The 17,454-nt window shown below is 40.4% G+C and overlaps 2 pseudogenes; both read left to right on the top strand.

The window, feature by feature from the left end:
* Positions 1-6,295, top strand: part of LOC118981051 (transmembrane protein 242-like) — a 31,477-nt pseudogene extending 25,182 nt beyond the window's left edge.
* Positions 6,296-6,597: 302 nt separating this feature from the next.
* On the top strand, positions 6,598-12,224 carry LOC118981050 (glutamate dehydrogenase 1, mitochondrial-like; annotated as a pseudogene).
* The last annotated feature ends 5,230 nt before the right edge of the window (positions 12,225-17,454 follow it).

Genomic DNA, 17,454 nt, shown 5'->3' with positions numbered 1-17,454 from the left:
TTTGTTTTTCAAGTCTAGTTTGTGATATGTATTGCTATTTCAGCATTGTTGTTTTTCTTTGCATGAATATATTAGTTTTCTCTATCCCTTTACTTTTAGTCTGGGATGTCCTTCAATCTAAAGTGGGTCTTCTGTAGGCAGCATATAATGAATATGCTATCCATCAATGCTAGATGGGTATTGCTATCCATCTAGACACCTTATGTCTTTTTTCAATATATTTTATTGATTGTGCTATTATGGTTGTCCCATTTTCCCCTCCCCTTTATTCCCCTCTGCCCTGCACATCCCCTCCCACTCACATTCCCCCTCACTTTAGTTCATATCCATGGGTCATATGTATAAGTTCTTTGGCTTCTAATTTTCCTACACTATTCTTAACCCCCCTGTCTATTTTCTACCTACTATTTATGCTACTTATTCTCTGTACCTTTTCCCTTTCTCTCCCCTTTCCACTCCCTGTTGATAACCTTCCATGTGATTTTCATTTCTGTGGTTTTGTTCCTGTTCTAGTTGTTTGCTTTTGTTTTTGTTTTAGGTGTGGTTGATAATAACTGTGAGTTTACTGTCTTTTTATTCTTCATATTTTTATCTTCTTTTACTTAGATAAATCCCTTTCACATTTTATATAATAAGAGGTTGGTGATGATGAACTCCTTTAACTTGACATTATCTGAGAAGCACTTAATCTGCCCTTCCATTCTAAATGAAAGCTTTGCTGGTAGAGTCATCTTGGATGTCGTTTCTTGCCTTTCATGACTTGGAATACTTCTTTCCAGTCCCTTCTTGCCTGTAAAGTCTCTTTTGAGAAGTCACCTGACAGTCTGATGGGGACTCCTTGGTAGGTAATTGTCTCCTTTTCTCTTGCTTCTTCCAAGATTCTCTCCTTATTTTTAATTTTGAGGAATGTACTTATGATGTACCTTGATGTGTTCCTCCTTGGGTCCAACTTCTTTGAGACTCTCTGAGCTTCCTGTACTTCCCAGGAGTCTATTTCCTTTGCCAGATTGGGGAAGTTCTTCTTCATCATTTGTTCAAATAAATTTTCAATTTCTTGCTCTTCTCCTTCTGGCACCCCTACAATCCAGATGTTGGAATGTTTAAAGATGTTCTGAAGGTTCATAAACCTCTCCTCATTTTTTTAAATTATTGTTTCTTCCTTCTTTTCTGTTTGGTTGTTTCTTTCTTCCTTCTGGTTCACACCATTGACTTGAGTCCCAGTTTCCTTCCTGTCACTGTTGGTTCCATTTATTTTCCTTTCATTTTCCTTTAACTGTACATTTTCCTTTATTTCACTTAGCATATCCCTCATTTTTTCATCTAATTTGAGACCAAATTTAACCAATTCTGTGAATATCCTGATTACCAGTGTTTTGAACTGTGTATCTCTGATAGGTTGGCTATCTTTTCATCGCTTAGTTGTATTTTTTTCTTGAGCTTTGATCTGTTCTTTCATTTGGGCTATTTTTTTCCTCAGCACACCTGTTAGTAGTAAGGGTCAGATCCTTAGGTATTCAGCAGGGCAGGATAACCCACATCACTGCCTTGTGGTTCTGTATAAGGGGGAGGGGTTCAAGAGGAAACATTGGTGCTCGCTCCACTCTCTGCCAGTTTTTAGTCACTTCCCCCACTACTCACAAGCAAAGTGGGCCCTTCTGGGGCTGATTTGCTTGTGTAAATTCTAGGACCCTGTGGGTCTCTCCAAAAAACTCTCCTGTGAGGCTGGGAGTTTCTCCCACTGCTGCCTCACCCCCCACAGGTGTTTCCAATGAGTGGTTTGAGGCTTTATTTCCCCACACTGGAGCCCTGGGTTGTGTGGTGTGTTTTGATCCCCAGTTGTTCCTTTCAGTTTATCTGCATGAGAATGTGGGACCACCGGCTCCACTAGCTGCTGCCTTGCAGCCAGCCAGCCACCACCTTGCCATTAGTCCTCTTCACCCGCCTGCATGTCTCTGCCCCTCTACTGGTCTGGATGAATGTTTTTTCTCTAACTCCTTTGTTGTTGGGCTTCCATACAGTTCTATTTTCTGTTGGTTTTGGTTGAGTTTTTTTTTTAAATGTTGTTGTCCTTCTTTTGGTTGTGCAAGTAGGCATGGTGTGTCTACCTATGCCTCCATCTTGGCCAGATGTCTGTCTAAACACTCTATGTCTTTTTTTAAGATTTTATTTATTTGTCTTTAGAGGAGAAGGGAAGGAGAGAGGAAGAGAAATATCAATGTATGGTTGCTTCTCGTGCGTTCTCTGCTGGGAACTGGCCTGCAACCCAGGCATGTGCCATGAATGGGAATAGGACCTCGATCCTCTGGTTCAAAGACCCACACTCAATCCACTGAACTACACCAGCCAGGGCTCTATGTCTTTTGATTAAAGCATTCAGTCCACTGACATTTAAAGTGATTATTGATAGGTCTGTAGTTATTTCCTTTTTATTGTTTCTAATTGTTTTCATAGTTCTACTGTGCTCTTTTCTTATTTATTTATTTATTTATTTAATTTCAATTTTTTAAAATACACTTATTGATTTTTAGAGAGAAATGGAGAGACAAACATCAGTGTAAGAAACCCTGGTTGCTTCCCATATATACCCTGACCAGGAATTGAACCAGCAATCTAGATATGTGCCCTGACTGGGAATCAAACCCATAGCTTTTTTGCTGTATAGAATGATGTTCCAAGAAACAGAGCTACACCAGTAATGGATATTTATTGATTTTAAAGAAAGAGAGAGAGAGAGAAACATTGATTTGTTGTTCCACTTACTAATGCATTTATTGGTTGATTCTTATATGTGTCCTTACCAGGACCAAACTTGCAACCTTGGTGTATCAGGACAACGCTCTAGAACCAACTAAGCTACCTGGCCAGGGCTCTGATTCTTTCTTATTTTCTTATATGTTGATGATTTTCTATAGTGTTGTTTTGGGTCTCTTTCTCTTTTTTTGTATATCTTCTGTAGAATTCTGGTTGCCAGAATTCTACAAAAATTCTAACTTGCCATGTACTTCCTATATACCAGGCTTTGTTTATAGACGTCTATTTAAAGTTGATGGTTGCTTAAGTTAGATCACAACATAAAATCACTACAATTTTTACTCTCTTTTATTCCATTTATGTTTTGGTCATGTTTTTTGCTTCGTGTGTGTGTGTGTGTCTGTGCATTTGTAGATACACCTTAATTTATTGTTGCTGTTATACATGACCTTTCTGTTTTTGTCTTTTAACTTTTGTACAAGCTTTATAGTTGATTGATCCACTGCTTTGACTGTTTTCCTGTGTCAGTAAGAATTTTTTCTTTCCCGTATTTTGTTATTTATATTTTTGATCCTTCTTTTTAACATTTCTTATAATACTGAACCACTTTAGCTTTTTCTTATCTGGTAAGCTCTTTATCTCTCCTTCGATCATAAATGATGGCCTTTCTAGGTACAGTGATCTTAGGTGTAGGTTTTTGTTTTTCATCACTTTGAATATTTCATGCCAGTCCCTCCTGGTTGCAATGTTTCTGTTGAGAAATCAGCTGACAGCCATATGGGAGCCCCCTCATAGATAACTATTTTTTACCCGATACTTTTGAGGTTCTTTATTTGTTTTTAACCTTTAGCATTTTAATTTTGATGTGTTTTGGTGTGGGCTTTTTGGGTTCATGTGTTTGGGACTCTATGTCCTTCCTGGACTTCTATGTCTCTTTTCTTCACCTGATTAGGAGAGTTTTTGGTCATTATTTCTTCAAATGGGTTTTCAATTTCTTACTCTCTCTTCTTGTGGTACTCCAATGATGTGTATGTTGGTACACTTGATGTTGTCTCCAAGGTCCCTTACCTATCCTCATTTTTTTTTAATTCTTATTTCTTTTGCTTTCATGATTAGGTGTTTTCTACTACTTTGTCTTCCAAATCATTGATTTAATGTTCTGCTTCATCTAATCTATTTCTGATACCTTCTAATTCATTCTTCATTGCTGACTGGTTCTTTTTTATGATTTCTATGTCTTTTATGGTTTTCTACCTCTTTGTTGAAGTTCTCACTGAGTTTTTCTATTCCTCTAATTTTAGTTAGCATCTTTATAACTAGTGCTTGAACTATATATCTGGCAGATTGCTCATCTCCATTTCATCATTTGTCTGGAGTTTTGTCCTCTTTCATTTGGGACATATTTCTTTGTTTCCTTGTTAAAACTGAGTCCCTATGTTTTTTCCTATGTGTTATGTAGATGTGCTATGTCTCTCTGTCTTGGTAGAGTGTTTTTATGTAGTAGATGCCCTGTGAGGTCCAGTCATACACTCTCCTTAGCTAAATTGGATGCTCTCCAAGTGTCCTTGTGTTGGTTGTATGTGGTCATGGATTGTCCTTCTGTGGGTTATGTGTGCTCTCTCCTTTTTTAAATTGAGCCTTTATTACTGTTGGCACATCATAGAGTGTGATTCACATTCAGGGTGACAGGTTCTGAAGTCTGGCTATGGCTATAGCATTAGAGTTGTTGTGCAGGAGATGATCACATGGAGTGGGAGTCACTTTAGTAGTTCTCTGAGTGTGCCTTTCAGTTATGTTATTGTGGAGGTGGTTGGGTTGTGCTCTGGTGTGATCACCAGTTATATTGGTTTTGGATCTTCTTGGGAGGGGAACAAGTGCAGGCCAAAATTTGCTGCAACTTGTATCAATCAGGCTTAAAACATCCTGGTAGGAGCTATTAAGTAATTGGTGCTTGATTTCTTCTTGTGCTGGGCTTGTAGATGCTTGGGAGAGACTATCATACCATATGAGTTTAGCTGCCTCTAGTGTTGGGCTGGAACCCTTTGGTGGGAACACTATGTCTTGAAGCCAGCTGCCACTTGTGCCAGGCTTGTGGCTACTTAGTTGAAGGTATATTTCAAGTCAAGTCCACTTATATTAGCTTTGTAGCCACCTGATGAGAGTTACAATGCAAATTGAGACTGGTTGTCCCTCTTGCCAGGATTGGCGCCACTTAGCAAATGCTATAGAGCATGATGATTCCTACTGCTGCTTTTTATGGTTTGTGGACCTTTGATAGGTGCTAGGAAAGTCCATAGCATGAGCTGAGTCCACTTGTTTGACAAAGCTACTGAAAGATACTTGAGTTGGGCACACATGTTGGGTGAGGTGAGATCTCAGGGAATCACCAGGCAGGGTGAACAGTATTAGGTTAGTGGAAAGCAAAAATTTTGCATCCATCTGTGCTAAAATGACTGGGTAGGAAGAGAATTTAACAAAAGAACAGTTGTGCCTGCCAACACTTTACTCCAGAAGAGAGTTGCCTCTTCCCCTCTCCCTCCAGCCCTTGCCATGAAGCTAGTCAACTCAGTTGTTCCCTAATATATCCATATGTCCCTGGCACTTTTTGAGCTGCTGCCTCTGAGCAGTGACAATTGACACCCCAAAAATACAAAGAATTATAAGAAAATACTATAAATAATTATATTCCAATAAAATTGGACAACCTGGAATAAATAAATAAATTCCTAGAAACATAAATTTTCCAAGACTAAATCAGAAAGAAACAGAAAATCTAAATAGATTGAAATCTATCTAGATTTCATTACCTGCTAATGAAATCAAATGAAAATCAAAAACCTCCCAACAAACAAAATCTTAGACCAGATGGCTTCACAGGTGAATTTTACCAAACATTAAAAAAAAAGATTTAATACCTACTCTCAAATAATTCCAAAAAATTGAAGAAAAGAGAAGGCTCCAAAATTTATTTTATGAGGTCACCATTACCCTGATACCAAAAAACAGACAAAGACACTACAAAGAAAAAATATATATAGGTCAAAATCCCTAATGAACATAAATTTTAAAATGCTGAATAAAATATTAAGAAACCAGATTAAATAAGGAGCCTGTAGGCCCTGATACTGGGGAATGGTGATCTGGGCTACAGTCTCCAGGGTTCACCAGTGACTCGTTTTTTTTTTTCCTGGTTAAAGGTTGACTTTTTTCTAGGTACTTTTGCTGCAGTGGGAATGCTAAGTGGATTTGTTACAACATTATCATTTGCTAAAAATAGAAGCCCTGAATGGTTCAACAAAGGAAGCATGTCTAGCAATGCCCTATTGGAGAATGGGTCTTCCCTGACTTTGTGATTCCTTGAACTTAGGGCTCACTATATGCATGGTTTTGTGTTGGTGTAATTAGCTCTGCAGTCTGGAAAGCTTTAGGAGTTCACAGTATGAAAGACTTTTGAAGTAATGTGCAATCAATATTTCCAGCAATTCCCAAGAACTACGAATCCTCTGTTGAGTGAGAGGAAACAGTGAAATACAAACGAGCATAGTGCATGAATTTCAAAATGATTGTTACAGAAAGAGCAAAGAGACTCATTCATTTCTCCTCAGGAAAACATGCAGATTGTTGTCTGAAGCCACAAGATGGATGAATTCATTGTGTTCACATAGTCTTTGTGTGGGCTTTCTTTTCTTTTCTTTTTTTCTAATTGAATTTATTGGGGTGACATTGGTTAATAAAATTATATAGGCTTCAGGTGTACAATTCTATAATAACAAAATATTAACAAGCCAAATTTAGCAATACATTAAGAAGATTATATACCATTATCAAATGGGATTTGTTCCAGGGATGCAAGGTGAGTCCTGAATAGCTATTCTTTTTTATCTCAAAGAAATGCTTGTTTGTCTCTCATTTTGAAGGGTTGTTTTATTTTTAGGCTAACATATCCCTTTTAATAAACATGTAAACATAAGTATTTCCCTGAGTTCTGTGAGCCATATCTGCAAATTATCAAACGTTAACAGCCAGTGAGTCAAAAGTACAGGTGACAACCTAGCACTTACATTTAGTATTTAAAGTGGGGCAGTCTTGTGGAACTAAACCCATAGCCTGTGTGATCTGAAGCTAACTGCTAGTAGACAAGGTCAGAAGTAAATTGAAGGTTAGGACACCCAGCTAGTGTTACAGAATTCCTTGATGTGTAGAAAACCTACACATGTATTGTCAGAAATCTTTTGAGTGTGGTAGTAGTGTTAGAGTAAAAGAGAAACAAATAGGTGTTTTTTTCTTATACAAAAACATTACTTTATTTCACCAGAAGTGGGTCACCAGTATTTCTCATCTCCAACTCCAAGCCGAAGAGGCTAAATTCCTGGTGAGTATGGCAAGAGGCTCCCTTCCTCAACATATAGGATAAAAGCTCCATCTCAGGTGAATCAGGCCAAGATTATTGTGATGCTGATCACTCTTTCCCTAGTTCACTGGTAGGGCAGAGGTTTCACACTAGGGAACTGAAACTGGGAAGACCAGAAGCTACCACCCTGACCCAGCTCCTTGAATATTGAGTCACAGATATTGTCCAGGGCAGGAGGTTGGCAATACAAAGAAAGAGTTTTGAAGCTCTTCCCAAAAGAATTGATTCACTTGAGCCCTAGCTGGTGTAGCTCAGTGTATTGAGCACGTGCCTGTGAAGTAAGGGGTCACTGGTTTGATTCCCAGTCAGGGCACATGACTGGGTTGCAAGCCGAGTCCCCAGTAGGGGATGCCTGGGAGGCAACCACACATTGATGTTTCTCTCCCACTTTCTCCTTCCCTTCCCCTCTCTCTAAAAATAAATTAAAAAATATTTTTTAAAAAAGAATTGACTTCACTTGAAACAGAGTGTGAAGTTCAAGTTTAAGGGCATTCTTAAAAACAGTAGCTCCTCTAAATTAAAAACAACAAACTAAACTATAGGTCAACTAGTTTACCAGATAAAATTAGTACAAGAGACAGCCAAGAGCCCACCTGCTCAAAAACTGGCCTCAAAAACTACCCTGGACTGAACTTAATTGGATCAGTCTGCTAAACAATGTATGACCGAGGGCACTGTTGAAAATAATAATTAGCCAGTAATTAGTGCAGATTGTTATTGCACATATGGGTGTAATATCAACTGAGACAGAAAGCTTAACAGAGAGATTGGGGCAAAAGAAAAATTTTAAAAGCCCCGCTAAAAACATGGTCATCTCAGAGTAAATGTGCACATGCCCACAATGTGCCTCAAAGAATGTCATCAGAGATCCCACATTGCAGGGGAAATGGACTTCACTAAAATAAATTAGTGAAATTATAAAATAAATAAACAAGAAAATAACAACAAAAACAAGTCATAAAACCCCTTCTACAATGTGAGCACACAGAAAAAGTGTCCATCTATGAACCAGGAAGTAGGCTTTCACTAGACACCAAATATTCTAGCAACTTGGTCTTGGATTTCCCATCCCCAAGACTGTAAGAAATAAATATCTTTCAATTATAAGCTCCCATCCCTTGGTATTTTTTATTTTATAGCAACCCAAATGAACTAAAATATAGCCCTCAACAAATACAGATAAAATGCACCCAGTCCTATACCCTGAGGTAGGTAACTGACACTTGTCAACACTGTCTCCCAGAGCTCCCCAGAAGGAATGATCCCAACTGCCCACAACAGGACCGTGCTTGATAATGCTATCTACTGGTTTCTTGCCTCTCCCTATCCTACTTTCCTGACTCCTTTGTGCTTCCTCTCACATAAACTACTTGCACTCAAAAATAAAAATAAAAAAAGAAAGTGGGAGGAAAATCAGTACTATATGAAAAGGATAATGTATTCAGAAAAATAGGGTTTATTACAGTACAAAAGTAGTTTCATTTGAAAATCAATAAATACAATTTACCACAGTAATAGATGCAGAAAAAAGCATTTTACAAAATTTAAATATTCATTTATGATGCATAAAACAAATAAAATGGAGCAGCCTAAATCTGTAAAAAGGAAAAATATGTGCAGTATGCCTTTCAAAGAACAGTACTGGCCAGTTAGATTCCCATATGGAAAAAAACTTTTGCACCCTGGCTGGTATGGTTCAGTGGATTGAGTGCCAGTCTACAGAACCAAAGGTCACCAGTTCAATTCCTAGTCAGGGTATGTGCCTGGGCTACAGGCCAAGTCCCCAGTTGGGGGTGTGCGAGAGGCAACCCATCCATGTTTCTCTAACACACTGATGTTTCTCTCCCTCTCTTTCTCCCTCCATTCCCCTCGCTCTAAAAATAAACAGATAAAATCTTTAAAAAAAAAACAAGAAAGAAAGGAACAAGTGATTCTAGAAAGGTTAACATGAAAACCTTGTTAACATTGGAAAATGTTAACATGAAAACCTAACATTGGAAAATGCCAAGCCTGTGAAGTGACTAGCAGCCAGGCCTCTTGATGGAGAGCATAAATTGGAATAATTATTATTTAACCCATCTGGCAGAAACTATGCATATCCTGTGTTCCACATTGAGGGGGGCTCCACCTGCAGGGCTCCCTCAGCTGTGATAGATAAAAATAAGTCTACCAAGACATGATCTGCTTGGTGAGGAAAGGTGGCCAATCTCTCATAGGAGAAGGGCCAAGAGCCTTTTCCTCAATGGGCTTTTATTGGTTTCATTTTGCACAGGAATACAGATAAAGCTCATTAATCATTATCAGGCAATAAGGATGAAACAATAGATAACAAACAACTCTGAGGACCTATTTTGAATCAGGGTCAGATAGCTAAAAAGCTATAAAACTTTGAGGAAAAAACTCACTTCTTGCTTGGACCCTTATTGAATTGAGAGTATTCTAAACAGTACAAGTTTCACAAGATTTTATGTATTCTTTCTTAGGTCTGATCGCCCTAGGGAACCCCCCCCCTTTCCAGCACAGGGCAGTACTCACCACCAGCATTGTTTCAGGCTTAAGGCATTGTCTCAGGCTTAAGTCAGGCAGTGGTAGTAAGACAGCCAAGAGATTAGGAGACTTCTTGCAGACAGAATGAGGACTCAGGCTATGTCATAGCCAAGGGGTGGGGGACCATCGCCCCCTTTTGCTGTAGCTCCCCAAGTGCTTCCTTGGGACCTCCATGTGATCATGCCTGTCTTAGGTCATTTCCCCCTCAGGGAATCTCACCTGTCATTGACTAACCAACCAAGCATTTGGGGGCCAGTGATGGATGAAGTAAAAGGGGAAGAAGCAGGGCACCTTCCAGGAAGATAAGCCTTGTCTCTTTAGAGGCTTATGGTCCAAAGGTTGCTTTCTCAGCTTTAGCCATTGGGGAGTTACAGCCTCTGAAACCAGGTAGGGTGGTTCCCAATACCATATGACTAGTATTTCACTGTCAGGAATAGATCCAAGAGAAAAGTAGGTAGAGGTTTACCTAATAGCATTATTCTTAATAGCCCAAATCCAGAAAATACCTAAATATTTATCAGGAGCAAAACTGATAAATAAATGAAATTATGTACACAAATGCAATACCAGAGATGAAAATTAAAAGTTCTTGAGTGCATGGGGAAAGTTTACAAATGCCTAAAACTGCATTTTATGTGATTCCATTTATATAAAGTTCAAAGGCCTACAAAATTCAGAGAGTAGTTACTTGGGCAGAATGAAAGAGATACTGAGAAGCCTCTGGTAATGTTGGTTTTTGAGCTGCATGCTGGATTCTCAGATGTACTCACTTTGTAAAGATAATTCAAGCTAGACACTGAAGTGCACTTTTCTGTGCCTATATCATACTTCCAGTAAGATCTTTTTGAAGTAATTGTTTTTAAAGTCATAAGATCATTAACAGAAGGATTCTGGCTGGGCTCTGCACAGCTTAGTTGGCAGTACTGCTGGTCTGGGCTCATGGGCAGCCTGCTTCAGCCAAGCTGCAGGCAACACTCTCACTGCTTTCTTGGAGACACTAAAGTAAGGAGACTGCTGACCATAAGCGTGACCCTAGCTTCTTTAAAATGGTGGGGGGCTTCTTCCTTCATGGTATTAGCATCATGGAAGGGAAGGTGCTGAAGGATCTCAAGACCTGGGAGAGCAAGGAACAGAAACAGAGCTGGGTGCACAGCATCCTGTGGATCATCAAGACCTGCAACCATGTACTGAGCCTGTCCTTCCCCATTCAGCATTACAAAGGTTTTTGGGAGGTTATTGAGCACTACCTGGTCCAGCACAGCCAGCACTGCCTACCTTGCAAGGGCGGCATTCATTACAGTGCTGCTGTGAGTGTAGAGGAATTAAAAGCTTCTCTGATGACATATAAGTGTGAAGTGGTTGATGTGACATCTGGGGGTGCCAAAGCTGATGATTAATCCCAAAACTATACTGGTAATGAATTGAAAAGATCATGAGGACATTCACCACAGAGCTGGCAAAGAAGAATTTTTTTCTGGTCCTGGTGTTGATGTGCCTGCCCAACGCATGAGCATGGCATTTGAAAATCAATAAATGCGATTTACCATAATAATGGAGTGGGAGATATTCTGGGTTGGTAACTCCTATGCTGGCACCATAAAGTATTATGATAATACTGCCCATGCCTGTGTCACTGGTTAAGCCAATCAGTCAGGGTGGAATCTACAGATGGATCTTTGCTACTGTTCCAGAACTTTTCCATGGGATTTAAAACTTCATCAATGAAGCTTCTTATATGAGCACTTTAATGCTGACACCATGACTTGAAGATAAAACATTTGTTGTTCAGGTAATGTGACCCTACATTCTATGAGACATTTGCATCATTTTGTTGCTCAATGTGTTAATATTGGTAAATCTGATGGGAGCATGTGGAATCTAGATAACATTGACCCAAAGAACAGGAAGACTTCAGTTGGCAACATGGATCAATTATGAGTTTCTTCAAGGCAAAGCTTTATGAAGGGAGCATCTTAGAGGCCAACTGTCACATCTTGATCCCTGCTGCCAGTAAGAAGGAGCTGGCTAAGTTCAATGCACCCAGAATCAAAGCCAAGATGCCAATGAACCAACAATCCAGAAGCTGATAAAATTTTCCTGGAGAGAAACATTATGGTTATTTAAGATCTCGAATGCTGGAGGAGTGACAGTATCTTAATTTGAGTAGCTGAAGAACCTAAAATCATGTGGCTATGGCCTTTTGACCTTCAAGTGCAAAGGGGATTCTAACTACATCTTTCTCATGTGTATTCAAGAGAATTTGGAAAGAAAATTTGGAAAACATGGTGAGACTATTCCTGTTGTGCCCACAGTACAGTTCCAAGACCAGATATCAGGGCATCCAAGAAAGACATCATACACTCTGGCCTAGCTTCCATTATCAAGCACTTAGCCAGGCAAATCACACAAACAGCAGGAAGTATAACCTGGGGTCAGTCATAGAACAGCTGCCTATGTCATTGCCACTGAGAAAGTCTTCAAGGTGTACAATGAAGCCAGTGTGACCTTCACATAGATGGACCATAGCTAACTTCTTCACTAACCTTTTCACTTCTTCATCTGTAGACCTATCGCAACTTTACATATAATCATAAATATATTTCTCTCATTTCTTATTAGATAATATACACCATTATCAACAAATCAATCTAATCAGCTACTTAAGAAAAAAGAAATTGGTATGCTCTCCCTCATGGGAACATACCCATGCCTTTCTCTTCCCCTTTATCTTCCCCCATAGGCATGCATCCCCTAAATTCTAAGGGTCTCCAAGAGACTTGAAACCAGGGGAGCAGTGGGCAGTGGCTGCCTATCATGGGCTAATCTGCTGAACCTGTCTCCAAGGCCCCTATTCTCTGACTTTCCAGTGAGCTGTAACTGAAAAACCAGTGGGGTCCTACTGCTCACTGCCAGCAGGCAAAAAACTCTGGAGGCAGATTTCAGTGGATAGGAAAAGGAATCTTTTATTCAAAGGTTATGAAGTATGAAATAATGGCAGGTTTCTGCCTCAAAGCCCATTGTCACTAAGATACCCAAGGAAAATTATTCTACCACCCTCTGCCAGCTCAGCTCAAGGCTGCACCAAGAACCTCTTCTCCCACCTGAAAGTACTCTCCTTTAAGAAACACAGGTGGCTTATCTGTTCCCCAGTCACTGTCTGGCTTGAGACATCTTTCAGAGTCTGTGTGTCCAGGCATCCTACTCATAGTACCCTGTCCTCTTCCTCTGGCCACTGCCCTCTGGTGTGTCTGTATGCCTGGCTAGGCAGGACCCACGCATCATGGCTTTAGTTGCCACTGCCACAGTGGTTTCCTATGCTGGGGAGGAGCATGGAGCTTGTAGCCTGGCTATGTGGCATCCAGGGACCTCCTTCCCAGGCTTCCTTCTCTTCTTCCTTGCTGGCCCAGTGCCTGTTATGCTCCTGGCTAGGCAGGCCCATGCAGCTCACAGGAAAGGACACTGGGAATGTTCCCAGACCACATGGTCTCCAGGACCTACTGGCCCAGAAACTTGAGCTCCTGGTAGTTGGGAAAGAGAAGAGAACAAACACAGTGGTGTTTCCAGGCTCCCCATTTTACATAGTCTGACCAAAAATCCTCTGCATCATGGAAGTACATATGAGGGTATCTCCCTTTGTCACACTGCACTGCCTGGTTCCTGGGGCAAGTGCTCATGCGTAGTTCTCAGTACTTCCCAACCCCTCCCCCATCTCTGGGGGGCATGGTCTATAACCTCTTGCACTGCTCCCAGGGTCCCCAATTCCCTCTGACAAGTCATCTGGCCAGACCGCCCTGTTACAATTCCCCCTTTAGTACCACTGGACTTGTAATCTTGCAAAGACCAATAGGCGAAGGTCTTGTTCTTCTGTAGCTACTTCCTGCTTGCCAAAAGTGTAGTCCTACCTATCCCCTGGTCCAGAGACACATAACAAAAGGGTTTTTGGAGTGGAGGAGAGACTTTATGTAAGGTATAAAGATAGTCCAGGTCAGTTTGTTGTCCCTGGAAAGCAGCGTACAAAATGTACATGGGATGGCATTGCTGGACAAGTTGGCAACTTTGTATTCTGGAGGTGACCGATTTGGCAAGAGGGTTAGAAGGCACAATCAGAACCATAACAACTAAATGACAAAAGTAGGGGTTAATTCTATAGTGCCCCCAATTAAGAAAGAGTGGCTTGCTTGGAGGAAGGTGTGCAAAGCATATCACACATATCTGAAGCCCTATTGCCCACTACACTTAAATTATGCAGAGGAGAATATTCTGAAATTCTCCCCTTTAACACTTCTGGGCCCTTTCTCTCTAAACATTTAGGACAGAAAAGGAAAGCAGTTTAAAGTGAAGCCATTAGGCCACCCCATACTTCACCAATTCAATCATGTAGCCTAGCCAAATCATTGATTCTCAGGAGGCAGCAGTGAAGAAGGCATCCCAAGAGAGGCCTATACTGTGTAACCAACACCCAAGTAAATAAGGTCATAGGCATATACATTGTGAAAACAGAAGAAGAACACACAGGTTAATTCACACAACAAATCACAAACCCAACTTTGAGTCCACGTAACTGTCTTTTGGGAAGATGTCCAGTTGCAAGGCCTTTGCTGGAATAATATCAAGCAGTGACAATTTCACAAATCCTTTATGCCTGTAAATTAAACATCTTTGGTTATGCCATCAGGTGCTGAGGTAAGCCAGTTCAGCTTCCAAGTGAAAATAAAACTTTGAAGATAATTAGCTACAGTAGAGTCTGATTCCCAAAGCTGAGCATTGTGATTTTCCCTGAAACCAAATTCTTCTCCCTAAGATTACCCTCATTGTCATCAGAGACTGCCAGCTTTTTTTTAAAGATTTTATTTATTTATCTTTAGAGGGGAGGGGAAGGGAAGGGAAGGAGAGAAGGAGAGAAACATCAATGTATGGTTGCCTCTCATGAGTCCCCTGCTGGGAACTGGCCTGCAACCCAGGCATGTGCCCTGACTGGGAATTGAACCACAATTGTGTGGTTCACAGGCCCATGCTCAATCCACTGAGCTACATCAGCCAGGGCAGAGACTGCCAGTATTTAATTTTGCCTCTCATTCGCATGAGCACAATAAGAATATCAATTGATAACATTGGCTCTTTAAATCTGCTTTGCTGGAATTTCAGCTAGGAACGTTAAGATAGACCCTTAAACCTTCAAGGCACAGAAGCTGCACCACACACCTGACATCCAGCTTTGCCTGCAGTACCTGAATTTCTCGAATCTTTGAGGTTCTCATCATGTCTTAAGGCTCCTCCTTGCCATCTTTCAGGAAAGTGAACTTCCTTCCTTCCTTGAAAAAAAGTGCATAAACCACATGCAAAGTACCAGAACATTTCTACAGTGGGCTTTTATTAGTCTCAAAAGTCAATCTCAGTTCCTCAAGGCTTTCTGGTAACAACCAGAGCTCAGACATGCCTCCTTCAGGCATGGCATTCCAGTAAAATTCTCAGTTACTAAAACCACAATTTGAAACCAGTCTTATTGGTTTCATGCAAAGATGCTTTATGTCATTGCTACTCATTAAGAATGCCAAATTCAGTACTTCCAACCAAGATGGTAGCATAGGTAAACACAGCTCACCTCCTCATCCAACCACATAAAAAGTACAACTAAATTATAGAAAAGCCATAACTCTGAACAATCAGAAATCAAGTTCAATGGAAGACTGATGCTATGAAATTAATGACACCACATCCATCCAAACTGGAAGGAGGGGCAGAGACATATAATGGGCTGGTCCCACAACCATGTGTGGTGGGTAAAAATTTGGGAAGATATCTCGAAAGCAAGGAGTCCCACCCCAAAGGATTTCAGTGCCAGGAAGACTAGTTCCCATAACTTCTGGCTGCAAAAACAAGTGGAGTCAGTGGAAAAAACTTCTAGAGTCCCAAGCATATCCTCTTTAAGAACTCCCACACAAACATACTCAGACTCTTCTCTCTGAGCTCCAGCACAAGGGTAACAGTTTGAAAGGCACCAGTAGCATACAGGGAGGAACTGAAATGTCTGGCATGAAGGCAAGACCTAGACAGAAAGATAGGCAGAAGCCATTTTCTCTTTTCTGAACCCTCCCCTCACACAGCCACAGAACCAGCAGTCTGGCTAACAATATTTTCCCCACCCTGGAAATCCCCTGACACTTTGTTCCACAAAAAATACAGGCCACAAAAAATACAGGAAGAGTTATGGTTATAACTCTTCCATATGAATGCCTGGTCTTGCTTCATGCTTCACAACTTCCTAAATCCTATCAAACAAGCAACAGCTAAGTGGACCTAGTGTGACACTAGCAGCAGCCAGCCTACATTCACAGCTTGGCTTCATGTGGGAATCTCCAAGCCCAGGACAAGTAACAGCCATCTCAAATTGCTTTGTAGCTCAGGTAGCATGGTCCCCAGCAAAACACAGATGGGGGCTGACTCTGGCCTGAGCCACCCAGGAAACCCCAGAGGCAGCATACATAGTGGACATCTACAGACCATATCAGAACACTACCACCCTACCCCTGTATAGCTGATCCTCCATGGAGGGTGGAGGTTGGTGCTCAGTGGCCACTGCCAGTCCTTGTAGCTGACTGGCCTGGATAAATTGCTCCCATTGATTTACTGATATCAATCAAAGCTCAACAACAAGAGAAGGGTATACTCGGCCTGCATGAAGGGTGCACCTCAAGCACCCAGCCTGGGTGAGAGGGGAGATTGTGCTACTGGATGCTACAAGACATCCACTACATTATTTATGCCATGCTACCAAGATAGGGAGTCAGAGCAGCTCTAACTAATATCTAGAAACAAACACAGGAAGACTGCCAAAACAAAGAGATAAAAAAACATGGCCCAAATAGAAGAACAGAACAAAACTCTTAAAAAAGAACTAAACAGATGAAGATAAGTAATCTATCAGATACAGAATTTAAAACACTGCTTGTAAGGGTGCTCAAGGAACTTAGTGAGGACCTAAACAGCATGAAAATGATACAGTCAGAAATGAAGAATACACTAATTGAAATAAAGAACAATTTACAAGGAAACAACAGTAGATTGGATGTACCTGAGAATCAAATCAATGATTTGGAACATAAGGAAGCAAAAAACAGCCACTTGGGACAACAAGAAAAAAGAATTTAAAAAAATGTGGATAGGGTAAATAGCTTTTGGGACAAGTTCAAGAGGTCTAACATTCACATTATAGGAGTGCTAGAAGGAGAAGAGGAAGAGCAAGAAATTGGAAATTTGAAATAATAATGAAAAACAATTCTGTAATTTGGTGAAAGACCTAGACATGGAAGTCTGAGAAGCACAGAGTTCCAACCAAATTGGACCCATGGAGGACCACACCAAGATATATCATAAATAAAATGCCAGGGTTAAAGATAAAAAGATAATCTTAAAAGCAGTAAGAAGAAAGCAGAGTTACCTGCTTTTTTCTTATGGAAAAGGAGTCCCATAAGAATATCAGCAGATTTCTCAAAAGAAACTTTGCAAGCTAGAGGGGTTGGCAAGAAATATTCAAAGTCATGAAAAGCAAGGACCTACATCCAAGATTGCTCTATCCAGCAAAGATATCATTTAGAATTGAAGAACAGATAAAGAGCTTCCCAGACAATAAAAATCTAAAGGAGTTCATCATCACCAAATCATTATTATATGAAATGTTAAAGGAACTTGTTTAAGATAAAAAAATTAGAACTATGAACAATAAAATGGCAATAAACACATATTTA

Source organism: Sturnira hondurensis, unplaced genomic scaffold, assembly GCF_014824575.4.
Source record: "Sturnira hondurensis isolate 20B ecotype Veracruz unplaced genomic scaffold, ASM1482457v3 Scaffold0023451, whole genome shotgun sequence".
NCBI classification, from domain to species: domain Eukaryota; kingdom Metazoa; phylum Chordata; class Mammalia; order Chiroptera; family Phyllostomidae; genus Sturnira; species Sturnira hondurensis.
This window is presented reverse-complemented; position numbering and strand designations above follow the sequence as displayed.